General features: G+C 39.2%; 1 long non-coding RNA gene across 2 annotated transcripts; it reads right to left on the bottom strand.

The window, feature by feature from the left end:
* Positions 1-12,497: 12,497 nt before the first annotated feature.
* On the bottom strand, positions 12,498-19,253 carry LOC137856140 (uncharacterized). Of its 2 annotated transcripts, XR_011096220.1 has the most exons (4): positions 19,005-19,253; positions 18,126-18,552; positions 15,289-15,437; positions 12,498-14,576 (listed from the first exon to the last, which is right to left on the bottom strand). It is a non-coding gene; the product is annotated as an uncharacterized lncRNA (long non-coding RNA). The 2 variants fall into 2 exon arrangements; XR_011096219.1 differs by lacking the exon at positions 15,289-15,437 and having other exon boundaries at positions 19,005-19,252.
* Between the last annotated feature and the right edge of the window lie 5,515 nt (positions 19,254-24,768).

The raw sequence follows: 24,768 nt of genomic DNA, 5'->3' as shown, positions 1-24,768 counted from the left end.
CAGTTTTGCAGATGGTAAGAAAGAAATAGATTGCCATTACGATAATTAAACAAATAAATATAATCACTGATCTGGAGCACATATGAATGCAAAATATATATATATATTTTTGCTATGGTTAATTCTGCAGTGTCCTTGTTCCTCAAGCTATTTTATAACACTGCAAGTTCTAACATTGCTAAGGATTAAATTGCAATTAACGCTAAATAATCTGATACCACTCAAAAGCCAGGGTTGACAAAACTAAACTGCAATCTCCAAATCCTTTTTATGTTGTTGATACTGGGCCTTTTTAGTTGTGGCAGTCCTCAGCAGGACCAGCTGCTTGCAGTCATTATCATGGCAATCAAGTCCCACACAGATGTGTCAGGAATGAGAAGGCACACTGGGGTCAATAGGAGCATGACACAATTGACAGTGGAAGCATGAAGAGAACACTTTTTACCAGACAGAGGCAATGCCAATTTATAACGGGTGACAATCATCACTACCAGAGAACCAAGGACAGGCCGTCAAAAAATGCAGAATTTGTCTGTGGAGCCACCAGAGCTGTGCTGGGACAGCTTGCTTCTTGTGAAGGCAAGAGCCAGGTGCCAGAGACAGAAAGTTTTGTTGCATGAAATAATTGTTAGAAAAGTCAGCTGCATTAGCCCCTCTCAATAATTCATTAAGTAATGGTGCTGAATTCTCCCTGCTTGCAAGTTTGCACGTGCCAAGTGCATCCTGCAACTGATATTGAGTGTAAAGGTATCAAGGCACAGTGGGCTTGGTTTTGTTTTTAAGTAAGACCCTTAGCCTAGGTCCAAACTATTAAGTACAATCCATGAAAATAACTCTGGGAACTGTTGTGCTCAGAAATAGAAATTCTGCTAGTAGAAGACAGAAGTCTTGTTTCCTATTCCCAAGTACTTCTCAGAAAAAAAAAATATATATATATATACACACACACAGTTTGTAATGCCATGACTATAGACAACTGAATTTTAAAAGTAAAATGCTCCAGAAGAGAACCCAAGATTTCATCTGATCATAGATCATTGCTTCCAGAATTATGCAGCCTAATGAAGAACAGGTTATTTACAACTCAATGTGGTTATACAATTGAAAGCTTGATAAGACTAATAACAACAACAAAGATGATACCACTTTCTCCACTACTCATAAAACCTTCCTTTCAGTAGTCCTAGCTCTGCTTATACCAAAAATGTCTTATTAACAAGTTTTTTATTATTATTATTTCCACATTTCTGTGTTCCATTGTTTTCTTTAGAGAAAAAAAAAAAAAAAAAAGAGGTAGTTTATGTACAGATTAACCTTTTTTTCCCCCTCCTCTCTGTCATCTGGTTTTAAGATTTCCTCACTGCTCCATAACATGTATAGATTACTTGCAATCTATAACTTCCAAGTACTCTCAAACATGGCTCAGAGGATAAAAATATCTTGAAGACGCTCAAACAGTTAGTTTTACTGTGTTGTTAAGTCCCACTGCCCAATGACAGAATTTGAACAGGCTGAGAGGATTGTGGTTTCAGCAGAAGGACTGGAGCCATTTTCCTACTGCAGTGGTAGTATTGAATTCAAACCAGCTGCATTGCAGTGAATCCCACCAGCCCTTTCCAGATGTCCTTCAGTCACCTCTGAGAACATTTTGGTAGGGAAGAGAACTAACCATATTTAAAGACACACAGTATGAACACATAAGGTTAAGATTATTTCTGTCTAGCAATTGTTCCTTAAGGAAGAAAGAATGACTACTGTCTGATGTTCATCATTGCTAGAATCATCTACTCAGTATAATACAGTCTTTCTGGACCATCACAGTCAATCAACTAATAGACATACTGCTCTGAGCCATGCTAATTCAGAGGAGTTGACATTTGGACATTCATTTATATAAATTCAGATGACAACAGGAATTCTTTAAACCAGTTCTGCCTTTCTTTGAAGTTGTATTCACTTGGTCAATAATACAGGATAAAGTTTAAATTTATTAATAAATCACCATATTCTGATGGTTAGCTCCTGACAAGCTTGTATTTTTCAGTGTTGCTGTTCTCCAAGTTCCCATCTTTTCATGATTATTTTGCTCCCCTGCAATCTTTCTTACTTTCTTCTTGATACCCTGGGAAATATCTGTATTCTGCATGATTAAAGTTAATGGGAGCTTTGCCATCAACTTCAGTGAACATGCGATCATGCTCTGTGCCAAATTCCATAAACCTTCTAGTAAGCCACAACACCTGTTTTCCTTCTTCTCCCATGCCCCATTTCTCTTCATTGCACATTTTTTCTCTGCTCTGACACCTATTAATCCATGCACTCTATCCAATCCATCATATTCACCTTTCTTCACCAGTTATGTTGCTGTGGCTCTATGGCTGGAATTAGTGGGAGAGTGTGAACTCACTTATAAAAGTGCTACTTTTCCTACTGCCAAAATAATGTCAGAGCATCACAGAACACAAGTCCAAAATGGTACGCAATATCTTTTCATGTATCTTGATCTGGTTTTAATTTTACTTCCAGTCCCCCTTGGAAAATCACCACCCTATACATTTATTTCTAAAATGTTCTTATACCCAAGTGCTAAATCTCTGCCATTGTTCAGTTTGTTGAATTCCAGCCTTCTCCTTCCTAGCAAATGTAATGAACATACTTTATTATTTCTGCCAAAATATTTCAATATTCAAGCGCCAGCAGTTCTTCATTCCTTGTGCTAAAACCCTCCCTGGGATTTTTAGTTTCAGTCCTCCCAAGTTTAATTAAAGACATGTCTTCTAAAAACACCTATTGAGACAAGCAGAACAAGTGAAACTATCTTAGGAAAGTATAGAGCTTCAGCTTTAGATTGATAGTGACTAGGCAGACTGAAAGCAAAAGACGATCATTTGGGAGCGATCACTCGGGTCAACAGTCTCAAATACAGATTAATCATGGGAGGGAAGGAAAAAAAAAAGAGCACTTGGGGAACAGTTGGTTCCTTATTGAATCAAGACCTACTGCTCCATCTCTTTAGCATATCCTCTCATTTGTTAAGACCTTTCATTAGTTGTGTGAATGTAATCCACTACTTCATCTCCAAAATGCGTGACAGGCCCAGCAGCAGGTGAAGGACATCCTTTATTTAGCTCCTTCTGACTTTGACTTTATTAGAGTGATACATCATTCAGGATTCAAATTAACGTCTATCCCAAGAGACATATTGTATGGCTCGATATTTACTCTAAAGCATTCTTTGAATTTGCTGTCTATACACACAAAGCATACTGCCATTACCAGAAAATTTATCTTCAGCTACTGGAGATCGTTCTGTGAAACCCAGACTTCTGCTCATGATAGTTTAAGATGAAATTTTTTTTTTTTTTTACCCTCACTTTCTTCAGAAAAAAATAAAGCCTGAGCAGCTATAGCACTAAGTAAATAGCAAAATATTGCTTGTCCATTCAAACACAAAGCTAAACACACAGTTCAGAGTATAACAGCCAAATGCTCATTGCTCACTCACTGCTTTTATAAGAAGTTAGGACACTGCCTTAGGGAGCCACTGACATCAAGTATTTCATAACAGTACCAGCAGAGCTGAGTTCTGTCTCCTTATTACTAATCCCTAAACCTAAAAAAATAAAATAAAAATCAAACAAAAAAATTAAACAATTTAATCCAATCTGACATCTCATCAGATTGCTGGGGTCTCTTGGTAAAGTAACCTGATGTGTCAAAGAAATTGCATTGCTGTCTTGTCCAATGAGCTATACTTAATATTTAATCAGCTAATGAAAGACATCTTAGCATTGTTTCTTCTTCCAATGAAAATTAGACTCAAGACTAAGAAAAGCAAAGTAGTTCTGAAGCATTTTAGCTAGTAGTAAAGCTTTTAAAGCAAAATTCAAGCCAACAGAAAGCCATTTAGGTAGATTTTTGAATTTCCACCACATAGAATGAAGAGCAAAGCACCAAAATACTACCTTCAAATGCAGAAAATGGAATTTTCTACTGAGCAGCACAAGCAGACCAGGGATGTAATCAGGATGTTAGGGCTTTCACAGCAACCCCATTACCATTCACAAGGCTTTCAGAACTGCTGTTCCTTCCTCATTGTTCAGATCCCAGCAGCATTCACTGCAGATTTAGCTACATATGTTCTTCTGACTGTTGTTTTTATTTCCTTATCCTAGCTTCTATTAACAATTCTGCTTTTCAGCCCTCTGCTAGGCACCTGACTCTTTTCAGTAATCAATACACTTAATTTTAAGTACTGGTTTAAGCATTGGGGAAACTTAAAAGTAGGCTGAGTAGTATTGCAGTTATTTTACAGGCACAAGGAGTGGAAAACATTTTTTTTGACTGCAATATTTCATCCAAATTAATCCTTTACAGTTAAACATTATAATATTAGGGCTTTGTTTCCCTTCCTCCCCCAGATAAAGTTGCACTCCAAACATTGGCTGTCTTGGTATTTTTTAAACAATGGAAAGAAAGACCAACTTCAGGTTAAGTTTTATTTTGTTTCACCGTATTGTAAAATAGTACTTCTTGAACTACTCGTGTAAGTTTCTATTTTGAGGGCTTGCTCTGTACAGCAATCTGCACCAGTGTAATTGATACTCCCCTTAATGCACATTTGTGCGCGCACACATGCACTTTAAACCTGAGAGTTTACAGCAGCAAAATTTACTTCAGCATCAACTGAACTGTACAAAACCCACTTGCACATCAGTGGTATTATCCTCCATGAACTGGTTTTGTGTAGGCAGGGAGTAAATCACCTGGATAATCTAATGAGAATAGATCATGTAAGTAGTTCCACAAAGAGCAAATGTGCATAGCTAGGGCAATAAATTGGAATGATCGATGGGATAAGCACCACGGTAAGATCACAGACATAAGATTACAGCAAGTGTTTTAATCACCAGACCTTGCACTGCCATTAACCACATCCTGTAAGTGCTCTTGCAGCACCCCAGACTGGATATTTTCTGCATATTTCTGCCTTGGACCATTCGAGTTCAGTAGGATACAGCCTCCAGCAGCACCAAAAACCAGGTAAAGTGCAAACAAGACCACCCTCTTGATGCATCGGCTCAAGTTCAGCAGCTCTGCATGCTGCAACATGAGGGCTCAGCCACCCTGGCTTCCCTTGAGCCTTCTGCTGCATGCTGTCTTGTCTTTCACAGGAAGCATTATTAGCTAGAATTGTGAGTGTACCTTTGGGGTATGAGGGTGACACAAGAGGACATCCCTCCATCCCCTACCCTTCAATGCTTTGCTTTTTTTTTTTTTTTTTTTCCTACAAGCCACCACAGTAGATTTACCAGAAGAGTTCAGCAGGTGAAAGAGCATAGGATAACACTTGTCTCCCCTTATCATCCTAATACCCCATTGCCAACTCAACCCATGCCTTCTTCTCTGCATCTCAAGTTTGCCTTATTAAGGCCAGAAACCTCCCCCTAAACCGGAGCTCCCCTCCCAGGTCCTGTTTCATCCTCCATAACATTTTTTTTTCATTCTTCTACAGCTGCTGGATGCTACAGAAACTGCCTCTTCCTTGTCTATTCAATCATTGTAATGAATCTGTAAAAGATGCCAAAGAGTGCTGAAATGCAATGAGAGCAAAGTTCAAAGTACTCACTGTTCCTCCTCTACCAAATAGAAAGGAGGAGTTTAATTATCCAGAGCTCTGCAAATACTCAAGTTATCAAGTGATCTCCTCTAGTTCTAAAACTTTTCTTAACCCTAAAGATGTTTCAGCCACCAGAAGTCAAAAAAGGCAGCTTTTTAGAGACAAATTATGAGTATGCTCTTTTCACCTAATTCATACATACTACATCACAAATTTATCAGCATTTAATGTTTCATTTATGTTCATCATCTCCTTTACTTTTGCATTTTAATTTCTTTTCACTGAAAGAAAAAGTATGCTGGCTGTGCCTCCAGAAAGAGGTCATCTTAGCTTTAAGTGTATCATAAATGCAGCCATTGCCTAAGGGAAGGGTAAAGGAATTGAACATTCAACATAGGCACAGCACATTTTTCAGTAATTTTAAATAATCAATATATTAAGTATTCCAATATGTTAAAGGAACTTTACACTGAAGAAAGAGAGACACACATCTGTATAACAAATAAAATATGGGTTTTGGTTTGGATCCCCTGTCCTCCTTCAGTGTTTAGGGTGTGAATATTAAAGATTCTCAGTGATTATTTTCTTGGTTCATTGATTGCTTTTCAGATAAACTCAAATACCTAGCTCAGTTCAAGAACTTAACCATTACTGTCAGGTCAGTAATTAAAAAAAAGGCATTTTGGAACAAAGTTTCAAGAAAACATTTCATCTCCCATATGATATCCTCAGGTACATTTAACAGTGCTCTGATGTCAAGATACCACAGTCCTTAATGAACTCATTCACAAGGCAGGCCCACTGAGTAAGCAAAGATGTCAAGGAAAGTATAAAAGCTTGAAAAAAGAATTGATCAACAAAGGGTTGTAGGATTTTCTTCTAAACATGCAGGTCAAATTATGAATGTGTGGAAATGTGTGGGCAAAGATTATTACTACTTCTCTTTTGGATTGGTCTCATTTGCAAGATAATAGGTACGTCACTTCTCTCCCTAGGAATTTCAGTCAGCTGTTATGTCTTCTATACTTAAGACCATTGCAAATCACCATAGGCAATATGGGTATTTTTTCCAAATTGATCAAGATTTCCTTCAACTCCACAGTTGATCCATTTTACACTGAAAAACAGATAATCAGAAAGGGAGAAAGTCCAGTCTGAATATTTTAACTAGCCAGACGCAAGAGATTTGCAGTGGGATTATTTTTAAAACTGGTTTCCTTTTCTGAAATAGAATCCCATAATTAAAGAAAAGTCCTTAAGGGGAAGGCTTTGAACTTAAAGGAAAGAAACGACATCATCAACCAAGCCAAAGACTTGATGGGCCAGAGTAAATCCAACCTAAACAGAAAAAAAAAAAAAAAATACATGCTACTGCAATCATCACCACAACCCAACTATATCTCTAATTTACAACAAAGCAAAGAAAATTCACATCAGCTGTGTTATATTTCACATCACAAACTGTAAATAGCAACAAGATGAGAACAAAATTTCAGCTGGAAATTGCAAAGCTGTGATGGGCTGAGATGCTGTAGCTGCCAGAGTTGATACTCCATTGAAAAAAAAAAAAAATTAGCATTTAAGTCACTGTGACTTATTATATGCTTTTTAATTTTGATTTGTGTTGGGAAATGTGTGATCAAAGACGGAGACGTGCAAGTTTTTTTCTTCGCTTCAATCTCACAGAGTCAATCACTCTATAATAAAATCAGTTCATCAGTGAAGAAAAATTCATTTTTTATTTTCTCCTTGCCTTAGAAAGCCACTCTGCAGCATTTGCTAGTAAGAACTGTGAAAATTACTTATATGACAGATTTGCATCTTGAGGCTAAACTAAGCACACTGACCTTCCACTCCTTACTCAAAATACATTCTTTTTATATTAAAATAACATATGGAATGAGCTCCTGCATTTTTCCAGCACCTGGAACTGTGTGGTATGTAATAAAGCACAGAAATTATCTAGTCTATAATATTCTGACAACATAAATCTATAACACCAAAACAATAGAGTGAAACAGGTCTGCACAGGTTGACTTGCTTTTCTTCACTCAAATGAAAACTACTCCTCACTTGCAAATAAAAGTTTATTGCATAAAAATCAGTCTCCCTAATATATTAAATCCTTGCTTTATATGCAGGTGCCAATACATTAGTCTGAGACAGACATCTTTCACCCAAGGCTGCTAACTTCATACCTCAAAGGAATATCTCAGAAACCAAAAGGACAAACATCTCTGTGTTAAAGTGTCAAATCAAAATGTAAATCAAACAACAGATGTTCAAAAACATTTTCTAAATAGCTGCGGTTAAAGTACATATATACATATACTTACTGAGCTTTTAAAAATACGTATTGTTAACTTATTTTTAACAATACCACCTAATAAAATGTCTCAAATGCAAGATGCCACATGGTAAATGTGGTGCTAGGAATGGAGAAATTTATCCTAGGACCCCTCCAGCTATCAAAAGCACCAAAAGGATTTCATGGGGAATTTTCAGCTGACTTTTATCTAAGGCCATACTATCCAGTTAGGGAAGGCATTTTCCATAAATTAATGACCTGATTCAGTTTTCACTTTTGCTTTCTGTTTCACTTTAAAAGAAAACCCTGAGGCTAGCAATACTGCAATACAATGCAAACCTGTGCTGGTTTGTAAGAGGGCTGCATTCAAGGAAAACTCCACTGCTGGCGTCAAATGCAAGAGCAGGTCATTGCTAGAAAGGGGCTAAGGAAGGAGCTTTAGAAGACAAGAAAGAGAAGGTGCAGTCAGGAGAAATACATGATTGCAATTAGTCACTGGGAAAGCAAAGCAGTGTTAAGCTTTTCTGTAGTTTTTGTATTGCTTACATTCAGATACTCTGATGAGAAAACAAATAATCAATTAATCTTATGATAGAGTCAAAGCATGAGCATGAGGAAACGGTAATACCGAACCCTCAAGGGAGAAAATTAATCTAACTACTGCTGTTAACTCCCTGCAAGCCAAAATACAATTTTTAAATCCTTGTGAGTATCTTCTATACAGAAGTGAGCAGGAAGGAAGGAAAAGGCAGCTAAAAAAAGCAGGTGGGTGGACAGGACGGAAATAATAAATGGCCTGCAAGAGACTGCACTAATGGGGAAAAATGCTGGAAGAATTAATTGGGGGAGAGTAAATGAAGACCTGAGAAGAAAAAAAAAACGGGGGGGGGGGGGTACTTGGGCAGCTATACAGGATGTAGAAAGATACTTGACAGGACAAATTCTTGAGGGACTTGTGGGATTACTGGTTGCTGCCTCAGGTTACAGCAGCTCTTCATACCTTGACACCAGAAATACTAGAGAATAACATCTGGAGCGTCCTGCTAATCCTTCAGTGACTGAAAGAAAAGTGGAAATTCACTGATTGCACAGTTAAGAAAGCTGCAAAGGATATGAATTGAATTAAAATTTAGATTAAAAGTTCAGCATGGTATAAGTGAAATACTAATTTTCTGGGTTAGAAAAAAAAAGAAAGAAAAAAAAAAAAAAAAACAGAACATAGTAATATCTGGTTTATTCTTGATTACAGCATTACCAAGAAAAGGAATACACAAAAAGTCTGCTATGAGTTTAGGACAGCAGGTATCCCTTAAGTTTTATTTAAATAGTATGTGGAATAAATTAAAAACAAACAAACAAACTGAAGAAGAAAAACTTCTCAGTATGTTACAGTTTTACCAAACATTCAGATATATTAAAACTTTTTCATTCGGGCCATACTTGAATGAGGCAATCACATAAATATATGAACAAGTAGAGCACAGTGTATGCTAAATCAACTATTATCACAGGCTTATCTATGCCTGGGCTAAATCCAGAAAGCCACGGCAAAGCCTGAGAAAGAGGTGGACCTGGAATACACATGCAACAAAGCTTCCTTGTGTCCCAGAAACATTACTGAGCTATTACACAGGCTTTTGCTCATCGGAAAAAGAGGAAATGAAAGGGGAACATCTGCAATGTCTAAAGTATTCTGAAGGGAATACACGGGAAGGATGTTTCAAAGCTATTTGAGCTAGTGTCAAACAGAGGTAGGAGATGCAAAACCTGATTAAACCACATGTTCACAGAGTTTACCATTTGAAATATGACATGACAAATATATAAGCAGTTATGAAAAATACTGAGGGAGGAACAAACAAGAAACAAACTCTGTGGACCTCTCCTGACATAAACTTGTCCTGTATTTTTCCTTTGTGTTAGAATGTTTGCTCACAATAAGAGTAAAACAGTTAAGGTAAAGCTGTTACTTGTAAAGAACTTGTGGTACCTACCTGAGAGCAGTTTTTGTTGAATTCACTGATAAGCCCTTTATGCAGGTATTACATTGCCATCTAGTGTATGTGGCATATATTGTAAAACACAGGAAACAGACACAGACATGCATTGCACAGAGCAGCTGAATTTCCCCCTAGCTGGTTTTCCTCTAAGCATTTCATCTTACAGAAAGACAGATTTCCTCCATGCTACTCAGTCCCAAGAAACATACGACTTGTATTACTGAAGAAAAAAAAAAAAAAAAAAAAGACACCATAAAAAAGCACTACTCCAGAAGCAGTTTTTCTACTGAATCCCACGCTGTTGTATTTAGTGGGTACATTCACTGACAGTTTTAGCTATTTCCACTGTTCTCATGCATCAAAGTGTGCTTTAGCTTCAGCAGGCCTCCTGCTGAGAGCATGAGCCCTAACCCCTACCAGCTACCAGCCAAATAACACGGGGCTGAAGAATGAAGAACAACACTGATCTTTCTAGCTGGCACTACTGAGTGCCAAGCAATGCCCCCCCCCCCCCCCCCCTTTTGTGACTGCATAGGCCTCACTTCAGTTTAAGGTCTTGGGCTGTTAAACCCAGACTTCTGAAACAAGTTTTTCCTCCAACCTTTACAGTGAAATTTTTTTTTTTTTTTTTTAAAAAAAAAGCCCTTTTGAAACACAAACAGGCCCAAACACATAGTACTCATAACATACTCCATATGGCAGAAAAACAAGTGTGTACCCTGACTACCAGGTTCACAGAGAGACTGCCCTGGCACTGAGCCCCCCACCTGCCTGCCTGGCTCTTTGCTTCTGGGTGCTGCAGTAAATACTGGAGTGAAAAAGATTAAATGGTTTCACACTAACCTCATCTGCCAGTTCACCTGAGACAAAAAGAGGCCTCTTCACACTCTTTTCCAGTGAAAAGCCTCTTCATTAGGCAGAGAGAATAGGAAACAATCCTTACTATGATCAGAATGGGAAGTGGTATCCATAAAACATGCTCCTGCTTTCAAACCAGGCTTTCCAGTTGTGGACCCAAAGAAGCTCCTTTACATCCCAGTATCAGTTACTAAAATACCACATTTTAGGAGAACTTGCTACAGCTGTTCTTTCTGGAGCATCACCATTTTAACAAGATATCAAGAGCCTGATATTACACATAATCAGCAAATTTTATCTTGTTTTTGCTAGATGTTGGGCAATTGAATTACTAGTTCTCCTCAATAACAAATTTACTTGCTTTACTCATCATATGATCTATTGCATAGGATGAAGTAGCAAATACAAAAAAATGATTTGTAGCCTTTTTTTCAGCCATTACGTTTGTGTATTTGTTAGCAATACAGTCAACATTCAAAATACACCCTTTATTGAATTCAGTCTTGGTTTGTTATTGACCTATAGATATTACTTACACTGTGCCAACATACGTGCAGCCCATAAACAGCTGAGCTAAGGAAGGAGGCTAGCAAGCTCCCTAATTCCTTTCTGTCTAAAAAAGCCAAGTTAGCAAAAAAAAAACAACTGTTTAAGCTAACCGATGTCACTTTAAATGAATCACTGCAATAGCTCTGTCAGCAGATCAAAGGGACCAGTCCCTTCCAGCAGGGAAGGCGGTGAAGGACGGTTAGAGCTGATAACTCCTCTTGATGGTACAGCTGTTGGGCATCATGCCAAGGGAAAAAGTAGCAAGTGTAAATAGAGTTCCAGGGTGATTATAATTCCTTTGTTCTAAAAGTGTTTAACATTACTTCACCAAGATACAGGTACCCTCACTTAACACTAATCAAGTAAATACTTCCATTCTCTTTAATAGGACATCTCAGGTGAAGCAAGCAAGTAGCTTGCTGAATTAAACCTTTAATGTAATAATCTACAGGTACAGAACTAGTGAGAGATTTTAGTATACCTCTTCCACCCCATCTTGTGGACTGCCTCCCTCATTCTGTCACTGTGCTTAAACTTCAACCCCCGTTAAAATGACAGATTTTCATAGACAGACAGACACATTGTCTATCTATATTAGTCAGGCGTATTTGTAGCTTCTCGGCACGTGGTCAGAAAAAGCTGCCATTGCTGTATCTAGAGCAAGGTACATCCCCCATTTACTGAAATAAAAGAACTTAAAAATGATTACCTGATCATCAGTTTACCACCTGATCAGCTAATAGAATAAATGGATGTTTTCTTCAGAGATCAAGACAAGAAAAGAAGGTGATTGTTTCTATATCAGCTGGGGTTATCTGTCTTGTTTTTGCTAATAGAAAAATGAGGTTTTGTTAAACAATAATAATAATTTAAAAAAAAAAAAAAAAAGCTGCTCCAAACTAAAGAGATTACATGAACTGCATCATTTTCTAATTATTTAAATGAGATTTGTTTTAATCCAAAATGGAAATAGCAAAATGCTCACATTAAAGTTTTGAGTAAGAACTTTGTTGAGATGCCTAACAGCATACAAATTTCAACAGCATCCTAATAATCAGCCTCAATTTGTTGGTGAGACCTAGCAAATTAACACCAGTCTTTCATTTGAACTCATCTAGCACAAGAAAGATTTTATTCTAAGAAGGTAGATGAGGGTCAAGAAACTTCTAAAGACACAGTCCTGCTAATTCCTAAGCTAGAGCAGAAGACAAAGCTTGTAGCAAGAGCTCAGTGTGTGCTATTCTAAAACATTTACAGTTGAGTATCAGTAGACTGCTGGAATCATGCAAGAGAACTCTAAAACTGTTCAGATTACAGCTTTACCAGAAAGTATTTGCAGATCATATGGTCATGAAGTATTTTTCTTATTAAAATTATGTGGAAAGACATCAACTGTTGGAACTGTTTCCCAAAAGCTATTGTGTGCTGCTGAGCATAATGGATGACAAAGCTTCCACTGAATTTAGCTGTGAGGGAGATGTCTGGCTCCTCACCTGGAAGAAGAGAAATCACGTTCTTGTCCTAAAAACCACATCTTCCATTCAAGCTTCTGCAGTGTTTTGCATGGTTACTATAACAATTCTTTTCAATAAAGTGAGCAGTAAAATATTGAAGGTAAAATGATAATATAGAGAGGAAAATCTTAGTGGAATTTCCTACGGCCACATGAGGCTTTTATTCACAAAAGGGGCAGCTATCTGTTCAGAACAAATCTAATAACCAGATGTGTCCAGAACTTGGTGTTTCCAAATATTTCAGGTATGTGAGGTTTGAGAACATGACACATCATGCCAAAAATGCACACAGGAGAGGAAACAGGTAATTGGGAGGGAAATACGCAGTAGCAGCACATGCCAAACTGCCATTGCTCAGTGTGTGAAAGCTGGGAAAGGGAATCTTTGTGGTGGAAAGAAATGGGACACAAGGTCATTTTCTATTCCTAAAGATGGCATTTAAATCCAGAGTAATTCCACTGAAGTCAACGGTTTTAAATATAGAGTGGAAAATAGACTCTGGCTGTTGTCCCTTTCTAATCACAACAGGAGGTTGTGATCAGCACATCTTTACTTTAACACTCTCATTCTCTCTAGGGACAGCTCGGATCAGAACCAAACAGGTACCTAATTACCTGGATTTGCTCACTCACAGACAGTGCTGGATTAAGGCATGTTACAGAAGACGGTCACCTCATCAGCCAAAATCTGTTTGTCCCATCTCTCTGCCAGAGGGTGCTACCCAGCAGCAGGGCTGTTTTGACTCACAATGCACAGAATTTAAAGCTGAAGACATGGGAATAATGTGGCCTTTGCAACAAGGTATAGCATAGATGTTTAGAACCTGTTTTACGTTTTTATGCTTAGGTTTTCCAAATACTAGGAATCCAAGTTTTGTAGTATTTTTTTAGCCTTTCAAAACAATTTTTCCAAATATTAAAGGCTTCAACTGAGGGGAAGAAAAGATGTAACAGGAAGGGTTTGCACAAGTAGATTTTTATCTTTTAGTTATTTTGATCTGCAAGTTTCTAAAGGGAAAACATTCATTGGAAAAGTATAATTGATTTTTTTTTGGTTTCCATTTTAGGCTTCTGAGTGCACTCCAAAAAAATTAAAAAAATAAAAATAATAAAAATAAAAGAGAGAGAGAGAAAGAGCTTATATTTAAGTATCTATAGATTCTTCAGAAAAATAACCATGCTGTAGTTTTCCTGTGGTTTATTGTCCCAGATTTCAGTTTTGCTTTGTTCCTATCTCCTAGGTAGAAAAAAAATATTTGAATAGCTAAATAGCTAAAGAATAGCTAAAGTACAGAGTTTACTGTACACAGTCATGCAGGAACCTCAGTCAAGCTGGGTCTTTTCTGTTTACATCCCATTCTAACTCTACAAGTGGAAAGTGATTGAGGTACACTCATTGAACTGCCATGCAGATGAGAGTTGTATGATTGTACTTGACCTCTGCTGTAGTGAAGAAATGGTTTCTCTGGGGGTGCTCCTGGACAGTAACACTCTTAGCTGCTTGCCTACAATGCATGAAGCTTACCCTAATATTTCTTCTCAGCATTAATCATGGCTCTGATTCTAAGACCACACAAGTCTTAATCCAAGACACTAAAACAAGAAAGCAGCAGCTCAAACTGTCTGGATGAACATGTTTTTCAAGTATTGAAGCTGATGCAGTAGAGATTAGTGTTGGTCAAACAAAGCCCTTTCATGGTCCATCCTCTCCTGGAGAGAAAATATCCCCTGCAAGGCAAAATGAGAAACAAGATGAATACATCCATGAGATCCCCAATCCTGAAGTCTGTCACCTACAGCTGACTGTAATACTCTAAGAAAAGTGCCAAGGCTTGTGCTCCCCACTGGTTTAGTGAGAGAAAAGGCTGTTAATGTATTACTGCCAACAACAAAAGGCCTCAGATAACCCCTGTTGCTGCAGGAGGAACATATCTCAGGGAGTAAAACAGTTTGCCTCAAGTTTGTTAAACTCCCTATCAATAGAGAAAATAACTAGGGAAAGCTGCGACCTTGTTCAGTTTTGAAATATGAAATTCTATCATATTGTAAAGATAGTCTCATATGGACTTGCTCTTACTAAATAACATTCATACTACTAGATCATCTGTGAATTATAACAAACAGATGAAAGATTATGCCGTTATCAATTTCCAGAAAATATCCATATCAATAACCATATCACTATCCATAAAAAAATACTAGTTTTATTTCTTTCTTAAGGATGGCCCCCTGAATTAGATGTTGTCACTGGGATTTGCTAACTGTGTAGCTATAGACTTTGAAATTTTGGTATCAAGCACAGATGTGCTGAGATACAGTCACAGTCTAGGTCATTGATGAATATTCAGGAATTACTGACCTAAATACTTCCTCAAAGGTAGAATAATGGAAGGAAATAGACGCTTTATTGCAGCCCGTGCTATTCTATGCTAGTTCTTACCTCTTCCAAATTGTAGAAATAAATGTTGCCTCCTGTCCCAATGAAAATCATCTTGCCTATCTTTTACACTTTACCTACATCAAATCTTCTTTTGATGAAGAGCTCATTTGCAGTTGATGGACAGTTGCAACACACCTTATGCACACCAGCTGAGAAATGAATGTCATGCAAGGTTGAAAGTGTGATGAGAATGTCCTATTACAATAATAATGGGTAAAATTGCACTTTTTTGATTAACTTCGTATGATCTAGAGCTTCTCACCTTCCTCTTCTCCTTTCAGGCCCTTTTGTACGTGATCACCTTTACAGTGCCAAGTTCTATGTGATAGTCTATGTCCCCTTCCATCTGAAAACCAGATTCTGTGGCAATCAGCATATGAAATAAATTACTTAGTTTGAGTGCCTTTGACTCCCTTTCACCTGAAAGCAGCCTATGAAATTGCGTCTTTTTGGATCTGTTGGTAACATATCACCATTCCTCTTTGATACACTGGATAACAGCATAACACAGATCCTTGGGAGTCTTAACCAGAGCCCCAGGTTTCAGCGTAGTTGTCTCTACTGATCAGTTGCTCTTCTTAGATTCTCACAATATTAGTATCTGCAACACAACCACCTGTTCTAGCTAGATACTTGGTACACTTTGGGAAGTGATACTTTTTGGTATTTTGCGTTTTTCATCTTTTTACTCTGACAAAAAATGTTGACATTCCTTTTATATTGTAATACCAAGACAGTTATGAGAAAATGCTTGGGATTCATTTCCATGGTACATAAACAAAGTTTGTAATATTAAAATTTAATTCCATTTCTATTACTTCAGTCTTCAGGGTCATACAGAACTTTGTGTATGCTATTCCAATCATCATACAGACTGGTGCTGCTTTAATGTCAGCAAACATTAGTAATTGTGTTTTTTCTGTCCATGTCATCAATGAAAATATTATGGCAGGATGCATTCTAAAATGCATCGTTGAAGAACTCCTTTAAGACTTGTCCTTTGTCTGAGCAGTTCCCCTGTCAGTGCAAATCACTGCTCTCCATTTAGCCTGTTTCTTACCAATCTCACATTTCTTGTGTTTGCTTTCCTTCATCAAAAATCTTGCCATTTACATTACATTTCTTCTTGGTATGTCTCAGAATAGAGTCACCTAGAGTCATCAGTAGGCTCCACGATTAGTTAGGTGATAGCTGAGCATCCACGGGAGGAATAAGAAAATTGATCAGATTTGATCTATAGGTAGTTACAAGCCATTGTTTAACTTCTCAGTAGTCTTGTTTCATATTCACCTTTAATACATTAGCTTTGCTTTCTGATGTAACTAAAACCTTTCTCTTCCTCTCCACCTGACCCCAAATGTACGCCTTCACAACATTTCAGTCATCAATCTATGTAGAATAGTTTTTGAATTGGTGCAATTTTTGGAAAAAAAATTAAGAATGAGTATACTGAGCCAGCCAAAACATGATTTGGAGTAGGAAGGAGCTTTGTTGCTAAGGTGTGTGTACATACTTGAAAATCATTATAAAGGACAACAACAAATAGTTGATGTCTTTAGCCTGCAGTTGACTACACACATCATATTAGCAACTATAAATATAGTATGATTGTGATACTCAAGTGAATTTTGTAGTATGAGACAAGAACTGAAAATGTCCACAAAGCAGAGAGATTGGTCTGGAGAGAAATTAGGAGTTGTAAACATCATAGAAATTACTAATATTTTTTTTCTTTAAAAGCAATCATGGTGATTTAATCACATGGCTGCTAGTGGAAATAGGAAGCAAACAGTTAAATTTCTGTGAACCAGAACAGACATAAACCTTAAACCACATTAACCATTAAAGCTTCATCTTTTCTGAAGTGAATGAAATAATGTATGATCTGGCAGCATTTCTGACTAATAATAGTTAAGTACTTATCAGTGATTCTTAAGTCAGTCTTTTATCATAATATTAATTAGCGTAATCATTTTATTCTTCATTCATTAAATAAGCAATTTGTACCTAATTGGAAACTCCTTGTGTTTCCCAGAAATCCTTTCTGCCTGTATGACATTGCCTCTCATGGGATGCAGCACAGCTGTTGAATGATCCACTCGCTTTTTGGACAAAACAGGTAAATGACATAAGATCTGGGACATTTTAGAGTCAGTGCATGTAGTCAGAGCCCCAGCTCTGGACTTTCTTACACCCAGCGATAACAGATAGGGAACACCCAGCATATCCCAGTCATGCCTGAGGCAGCAATATGCAAATGGATCTTTCCCTCCATACTGAGCTGGTGGGAGCAGGACTGCTGGCCAACAGCAAATTGGAAGGATTGCTGCAGTTAAGGCAGGAGAGAAACCTGCCCCACGTGATCTGAACAAGCCCCTCTGCCCAAAAATGGTCATGCCTAACAAATGCGCAGAGCAAGTGGAAGAACAGGAGAAAGCACCAGCAGTCCCCACGCAGTGAGGAGCTTCCAAGATCCACAAGCTTGCCCAGCGTTAAAGAGAACACAGCCCACTACGCTGGGCAGGAGGAGGATCTGGGCAAGAAGGACCTGGGATTGCAGAAACAACTCAGCATCTAGATAGTTTTTCATTATCTAGATAGTCTTAGTACAGCACACATGTAATTATCCTAGTATTAATGCTGTCAGCAGCTCAAAGGGCCGTCTTTGGATCTGTCAAATTTCAGATGTTTTTATGTTAGAAGAAGTTCCCCTTGATTACAGTACTCCGCTTGCACAAGACAATCATGCCTCACTAAACCAAACTCAGACAATCCACATCACACGCTTAAATCCCTGTCTGTGACCCATAGGAAAACACATAAGGAAACATACTCACCATTTTCTGACCATGTTGCCCAGGACAGTCTCTGTCACCTGTTAGTCTCAAGCTTGAAGGCTGTAAGAACGGTGGAGCGCATTGTTGAATTTTTCCTGCATCCTTCCAACTTCAGGTGCCAGTCAAGCTGAGATGACAGTTTGAGATTCCAACTGCAGCTTAGGATTGGCAGCGCACCACAGAACTTGGTCCCCATAAGACGCGTTGCTTCAGAAAGATGAACCTGGGGACCGGGGGACCAGACCTCCGTCACGGTGGCAAAATTACAGGGTGGCACAGGCTGTGCTCCCTCTCTGGCATCTTCCTTTCTCAGGAGGATGCTTTCCTCGATAGCTCAGACAGTGGTTTCTACAGGTGGGGAGGAAGATCAATTCTCTCAGTTGGTGGACCTCTTCCAGAACTTTCTCCGCAGCGGAGACACGCAGGCCTGTAGGGAAGAAGGGAAGAGCAGAGGGTTTCTTCGTACTGCTTTTGACTCACATGCTGTCAAAGCGCTATTTCTTTTATGAACAGCCCAGTCTCGCGACTTCCACTTAGGGAAAGTTACCATAATGCCACCAGTATCTCTCCCAGTCTGTGTCTACTTACCACAGGGCATAATTTGAGTTCACGTTAAGGCACCTTTTTCACACTGCCTGATGTTCAACCATAAGAAATAGTTAAGAACATTCTTGGAAATCAGGCTTACCTGTAAGCACTGGAGCTTCTGAGTTAGTTGGGTTTTATGTTTATTTACTATTATTATTATCATTATTGTGTTTTTAAGAGCTGGAAAGGGAGCTTAGAATCCACATAAGTACTTTCACTGAAAACAGACACGGTGAAGGAAGTACTCCAACTCCTCAGCATTAAAGAACTGTAGAACCCAGGAACACTTACCTGCCAGCTTCTGAACCTGAGTCACTTCCACACTGCTTCACAGGGAAGTCGCACCACCAGGTTCTGCTGTACTGAGAGGGCACCGCCAACATAGCTAGCTCGTAGAGTCACTAGAACTATTTCACATAGATGGCAGAAAACACAAAGAGAAAACAGCCCACGGGGGAATACTGAGCCCACTTCCCCACAACAGCAGAAAAGCACCCTAGACAACCTGAGCCTCAAACTCCCCCAGGAAAGCAATTCCCCACATCTCCTCAAGCTTCCTATATAGCAAAGGTCAAATGACCCACACCTGGCAGACTTCACTTCACAAGGGTGGAGCCAAGAGACCTTGTGGAATAGGCTCCTCTACCTGGCTTCAGTCTTTGAAGATCAATTGCTCCTTATCACTAATAGAAATAACCTGTCAAGGGGCTTAGTGTTTAGAGTTGACCTAATGAATTAACTAGGAAAGGTGCACAAGGGTCGTATGTCTGTCAGTCATTCTGTCAGGAAAATTAGTACAGAGCCTGCTAAAATAAATAAATAAATAAATAGACAGATAAAGAAATCAAAGAAAATGACCTTAAAGGCAAAATTGCTATCACAGATTTTCATCTGTCTAGTCACGACAGATAAAGAATATAGCAATCAGAATGACTTTTCTTGGCATTAATGTTATTTAAATCTGCTTTTCTGAGATGTCTGCCTTATGCAGGACTTTTCAAAATCTAGCCCCGTGACCTCTGACTACACTATTTACTTCCGCTGCCTATAAGCTATCACGTATAAATGCCAGGATCCGGATCCTCACTCACTATTCAGGTCAAGGACTGGGCTGAAGGTCTGGGCTTTGATTTGGTTACATGCCCACATTGCTGTTTCCTGGCAGGTCATGGGAAGAAGATTGGCTGGCTTGAGGGAGCTTATGTACATGTGGCTTTTAGGCTGCAGCCAAATTGTTCCTCTAGATCTGAAAGTCTGAAGAGGGTTGCGGTCTCCAAGCTCAGATACAACCACGTGTTAGTCTGGCGCAACTGATTTTTGTGTTCCTTGCACTGGCTCTTCCTTCACCTCCTCTTCAGAGGCAAGGACAGGCGTCTCTTTTGTGCTCCTTTGTTAGTAAACAAACCAGGACAGATTAAAGCCTCTTTCTTCAAGTCAGTAAGATACTGGGCTACAAAGATGGTGAAGGGCCTAGAGGGGAAGACGTATGAGGGGCAGCTGAGGCCACTGGGCCTGTTCAGCCTGGAAACAAGGTGGCTGAGGGGAGACCTTGTCGCAGTCTACAGCTTCCTCGCGAGGGGGAGTGGACGGGCAGGTACCGATCTATTCTCTTCAGTCCCCAGTGATAGGACCCAAGGGAATGGCATCAACCTGAGGCAGGGGAGGCTTAGGCTGCACATCAGGAAGAGGTTCTTCACTGAGAGGGTTGTTGCACACTGGAACAGGCTCCCCAGGCAAGTAGTCACTGCACCAAGCCTGTCGGCGTTTAAGAAGCATTTGGACTTGTGCACTTAGTCACGTGGTCTGAATTTTTGGGTAGACCTGTGTGGTGCCAGGAGTTGGCCTCAATGATCCTTAGGGGACCATTCCAACTCGGGATAATCTATGATTCTATACCCGCCTTTGGTTTCAGTGAGAATTCAGGCCCTGAAATCAACCAAAGTTTCTTCTGGATGGTGTTTTTTCTGAATAGGATAACTTCATTTCCCTTTTGAAGACTTACAAGGATGTAGTAACAAAAGCAGAGGCAGAAAACAGCACCTGAGGCACAGGCTACTTTTCAGGCTGCAGCAGACTATAGGTATTGTTATAAATGACTGAGTCCCAAATAGGGTTACAATCAAAGTTTACAATTTATTAAAGGAATAGAGGTAAGCAAACAGCGCTGGGTGCGCCGGGAGTCTCTGCTCCACCAAGACGCACACCAGTTACATCAGGCGGCTGGTTTTTATGCTCCTAGGCTAATACATATTCATCACCACTTTTGGAAAAGGCAGGGTTCTTATAATTAGTTTCCCGGCACCCGAACCATCCCACAGGTGCATACGTATCAGTCTCTGGCAGTCCCTCTGGGGGTCGCTCGTACTGAAGGCTCGTAGTCTTCCTCCCAGGCTTCGTCCTTCGTCCTTTGTTCCTCAGCTTCCCCACACCACCACCCCCCTCCTTATTTAGTGGTCTCTGGGCCACATGTCAGAAAGTTGTGTCTCATGCAATAGTCAGCAGTTAGCTCAAAAAACTCCCCCTTAGGCTCTTATCTCCCAGACCCGAGTCTCAAGGTTTACCCTTCAAACCCTCTATCGACATGAACTGCTAGACCATTCTTTTGCAAGATACAAGAACTAGATACACTAACCACTCTGTTTCTCTTGGACTTGTGGTTATTTATACAAGAGGATGTAAGACAGAAGGTCACATTTCATGATGAGGCCCTAGCATTGTTCTGTATTGACACAAATCAGATGAACATATTTCACAGGATGATATTATCATTTCAGACAAATATGATCTATGTAGCGTGAAGTGTTCCGGCATGCTTACACTCTGCCAAGGGCTCGAAAATGGGACCTTCATTTTAAGACTGCATGGAAAAGAAAACAAAACCAACAACAACACAGAAGGAACTTTTCCTTCACCTACACTTTATTATTATCTTGCAACTCCTGCAGGTGTCCACAAGAAATTTTGCCTCACCCCCTCCCCCCAGAAAACAAACAAACAAAAAAATACATTGTGGCACAGAGGCATAATTTCAGTTCACACCAGTAGATGTTCTCCTCACTGAAGCGCAGTTAAGCCCCACAAAGTGCCAACAAACTGCCAAAACGTAATGTATTTACAAGTTACTTTTCTATGTTCACATTATTTACTTGTCTGGTCTTGCCTTCAGGGCTTGACCTGTCTTGGGGGGAGGGACGGGGGGGGGGGTGGGGGTGGAACATGTAATGCCGTGCAAGGTTGTTTGGGTGTATGTCTGACAACATGACTTTAAAATTTTGAACTGTTTGTACAGAAGCAAAAGACAGAAGAGTACACTATCCCCAAGGGAAACGTGGAAACTACCCGTTGCTTCTCAGGTTAAAAGTAAAAGGTGTAAGCATCTGTTAAGGGGGAAGAAAAAGTGTAATCAGCGGTTTGAGTACAATTCTTACGCATACAGGATCGTTTTCCTCTCCAATTTCCAACTTGGAGTGCAACATTTTTCATCATGCTCTTAGAACAGGATTCTGATTCTAACAACGGTTCCTAGTGCACATTTCCAGAGAAGAGAGATTTATTCACTGGTAAAAATATTGTAAAGCTACTTAGATTTGCCCAATTGTGGAAGCTCAAGAATGTTATGTTCTGGATGTAGTTTTCCTTCATCTTCTCCTCCCTTCCATGTTGTCTATGCTTTTGCTGTAATTGTCACGATCTTGTTCTTTCCAGTTAACTTGGGTATCTCTGTATTACCCTGCGTTACACAGTGTTACATAAGCAAAGTGACAGTTACACCACTTGGGATAAATATCATCCTGTACAAAAAGAATGTGCAATCAGTCTTGTTTAATTTGAGTATTTCACAGTGTAAGTGCAAAGGGCTAAAATAACCACGCAATTATAGTTGGAAATGTTTAAGAAGTACTTCAAGTATTTTTGTAAAATAGATGACTGGAAAGCTGATAGGGTCCTCTGAGTCATAGTATTCTGGTTATCCAGGAATCCAGAATTCAGGCTGCACAAGTGTCCTTGATGTAGTTTTTGGAGCAGTTTGTTAAATTCATCACATTTTAATGTATTTACCACAAGAAAAAGATGAGGACTGAAAATCAACGGCGAGATCGTTTGCTAACTTGATGGTAGGACTTTAAACCTCTCCATGGTATGGATTGCTCTTTAGAGGCATGTGATCTATCTAAGGTAACCATTCAGAACTGTCCACCTATTCCTATTGGCGCTTTTGCACACCTGTGATTAGCACCACATTAGATACAGTTGTGTCTTAGATTGTAGGCATCACTTGTAGAATGGTTAAAAATAAAATTGCAATTCATACTGGTGCCTTCTTAGTTTCAAAACTATCATGAAAGCCATCTGTTCACACAGTACCGCTATACATCAGGGCTGGATGCTGGCAGGATGTGAATAAGGGTGCCATTGAACAGCACAATGTATCCTCTGTCGTACGACATGGAGAGCGCATCAATCTGTACAGAGCAAATGGGCTCAAGCAGGATCTGTAGCTCCTTTATGCACCCCCTGGTAAATCTATTCTTATCTTATTTTGTTTTGGAAGCAAAAATACTAAAAACGTAAGTGTATAGAGGCTTTCAAAAGGATGGCCTCCATTTCTTTTTGGTCTGCAAAGCTAATGTTTATTATACTATTTTAGTTAAATACTTGCATGCATGAGGCACGTCAGTGGATCTTGTCAAGTGGTTGGTGCTCTGTGAGACTCCCTACATATAACTCCATTAAGCAGAGATTAAGTTAGTGGAAAAATGATATGTAAACAGAAAATACAGGAGCAGAAGATCAGTTTTGCTCAGATACCATAAAAGAGATGATAGGATCTGTGCTAACTCCCTTAAATACTTTTTTCTGCAGAAGGAATGTGATCCACAAAACAACCTGTGTGAAGGTTGGGTATAAAGTAGTGCTACCATCACAAACTTGGCCAAGTTGTCTTTCTTTTGAAAACAGGGGCCTGTGTATGGATGTGTTTGTCTCTCCGAAGAGCGCAGATTTTCTGAATGTCTAACGTATATGTAAGATCCCCGTGTAATTACAGAATCAAATGGAAATTTAATGCTTGCTTTCACCTACAGATGGATTGAATTCCTGCTGCTTGGCCCTTAGCTCAAGATCAATTTACTTTAAATTTGTGCAATACTTCTTCAAATACGTATTCCATGGAGGACTTTGTGAGGCGATACCTTATTACTCTCTCATCACAGCCTTTAAAATAGTAGCTCAGTACACATCTAGTCCTGAATATTAGAGTGTAGAGTGTTAGAATGGATGGTTGTATCAGGTTGAAAACCTGTTTAAAGTCTGCTTTGTTAAATGAATGAGGTAAAAGCAGGTATGTATACTATATAATAAATTGTGGTAACATCTGAGCAGTGAGGTAAATGTCTCCCAAGACAGATATAGCTAGTGAATGATTTTAACTGGAATATAATTCATTAATGTGAGCAGGACAGCAGTTTGCAATAATATGACTGAAAGATTACCATGGAATCCAATACTGCTATTCATACCACCAATTCTGTGCTTCTTTGCAAATCTAAAAGAGACCGTCCCTTTGGAATGTTCTTCGATGTGTATTCACTTTCATATTTTTTATCTTCAAAAAATTGTTAAAGGAATTATTAGGTGTACCCTCACTTTTTGTTTCTCAAAAAGGCACCAAGTATGGAGATGGCTTAGGATGAGAAGAGTGCTGATAACACCCCGATGTTTTAATTGTTGCAGAGCAGTGCTTATACCAAGCCAAGGACATCTCAGCCTTTTGCTCTGTCCTACCAACGGGCAGGCTGGGGGTGCAGTAAGAGCTGGGAGGGGACAGACCCAGGACAGGTGACCCAAACTAGCCAAAGGGGTATTCCATACCGTATGGGGTCATGCTAAACAATATATAGGGGTGGCTAGCCAGGGGGAGGGGGCCGGACTGCTCGGGGTGAGGCTGGGCATCGGTCAGCGAGTGGTGAGCAATTGCATTGTGCATCACTTGTTTGTACATACTACTATTACTTACCTATTATCACCATTGTATTATTATTATTATTATTATTAT

Source organism: Anas acuta, chromosome 4, assembly GCF_963932015.1.
Source record: "Anas acuta chromosome 4, bAnaAcu1.1, whole genome shotgun sequence".
In the NCBI taxonomy this organism is placed as follows: domain Eukaryota; kingdom Metazoa; phylum Chordata; class Aves; order Anseriformes; family Anatidae; genus Anas; species Anas acuta.
The sequence above is the reverse complement of the archived record's forward strand: the minus strand, read 5'-3'. Positions and strand labels throughout refer to the sequence as shown.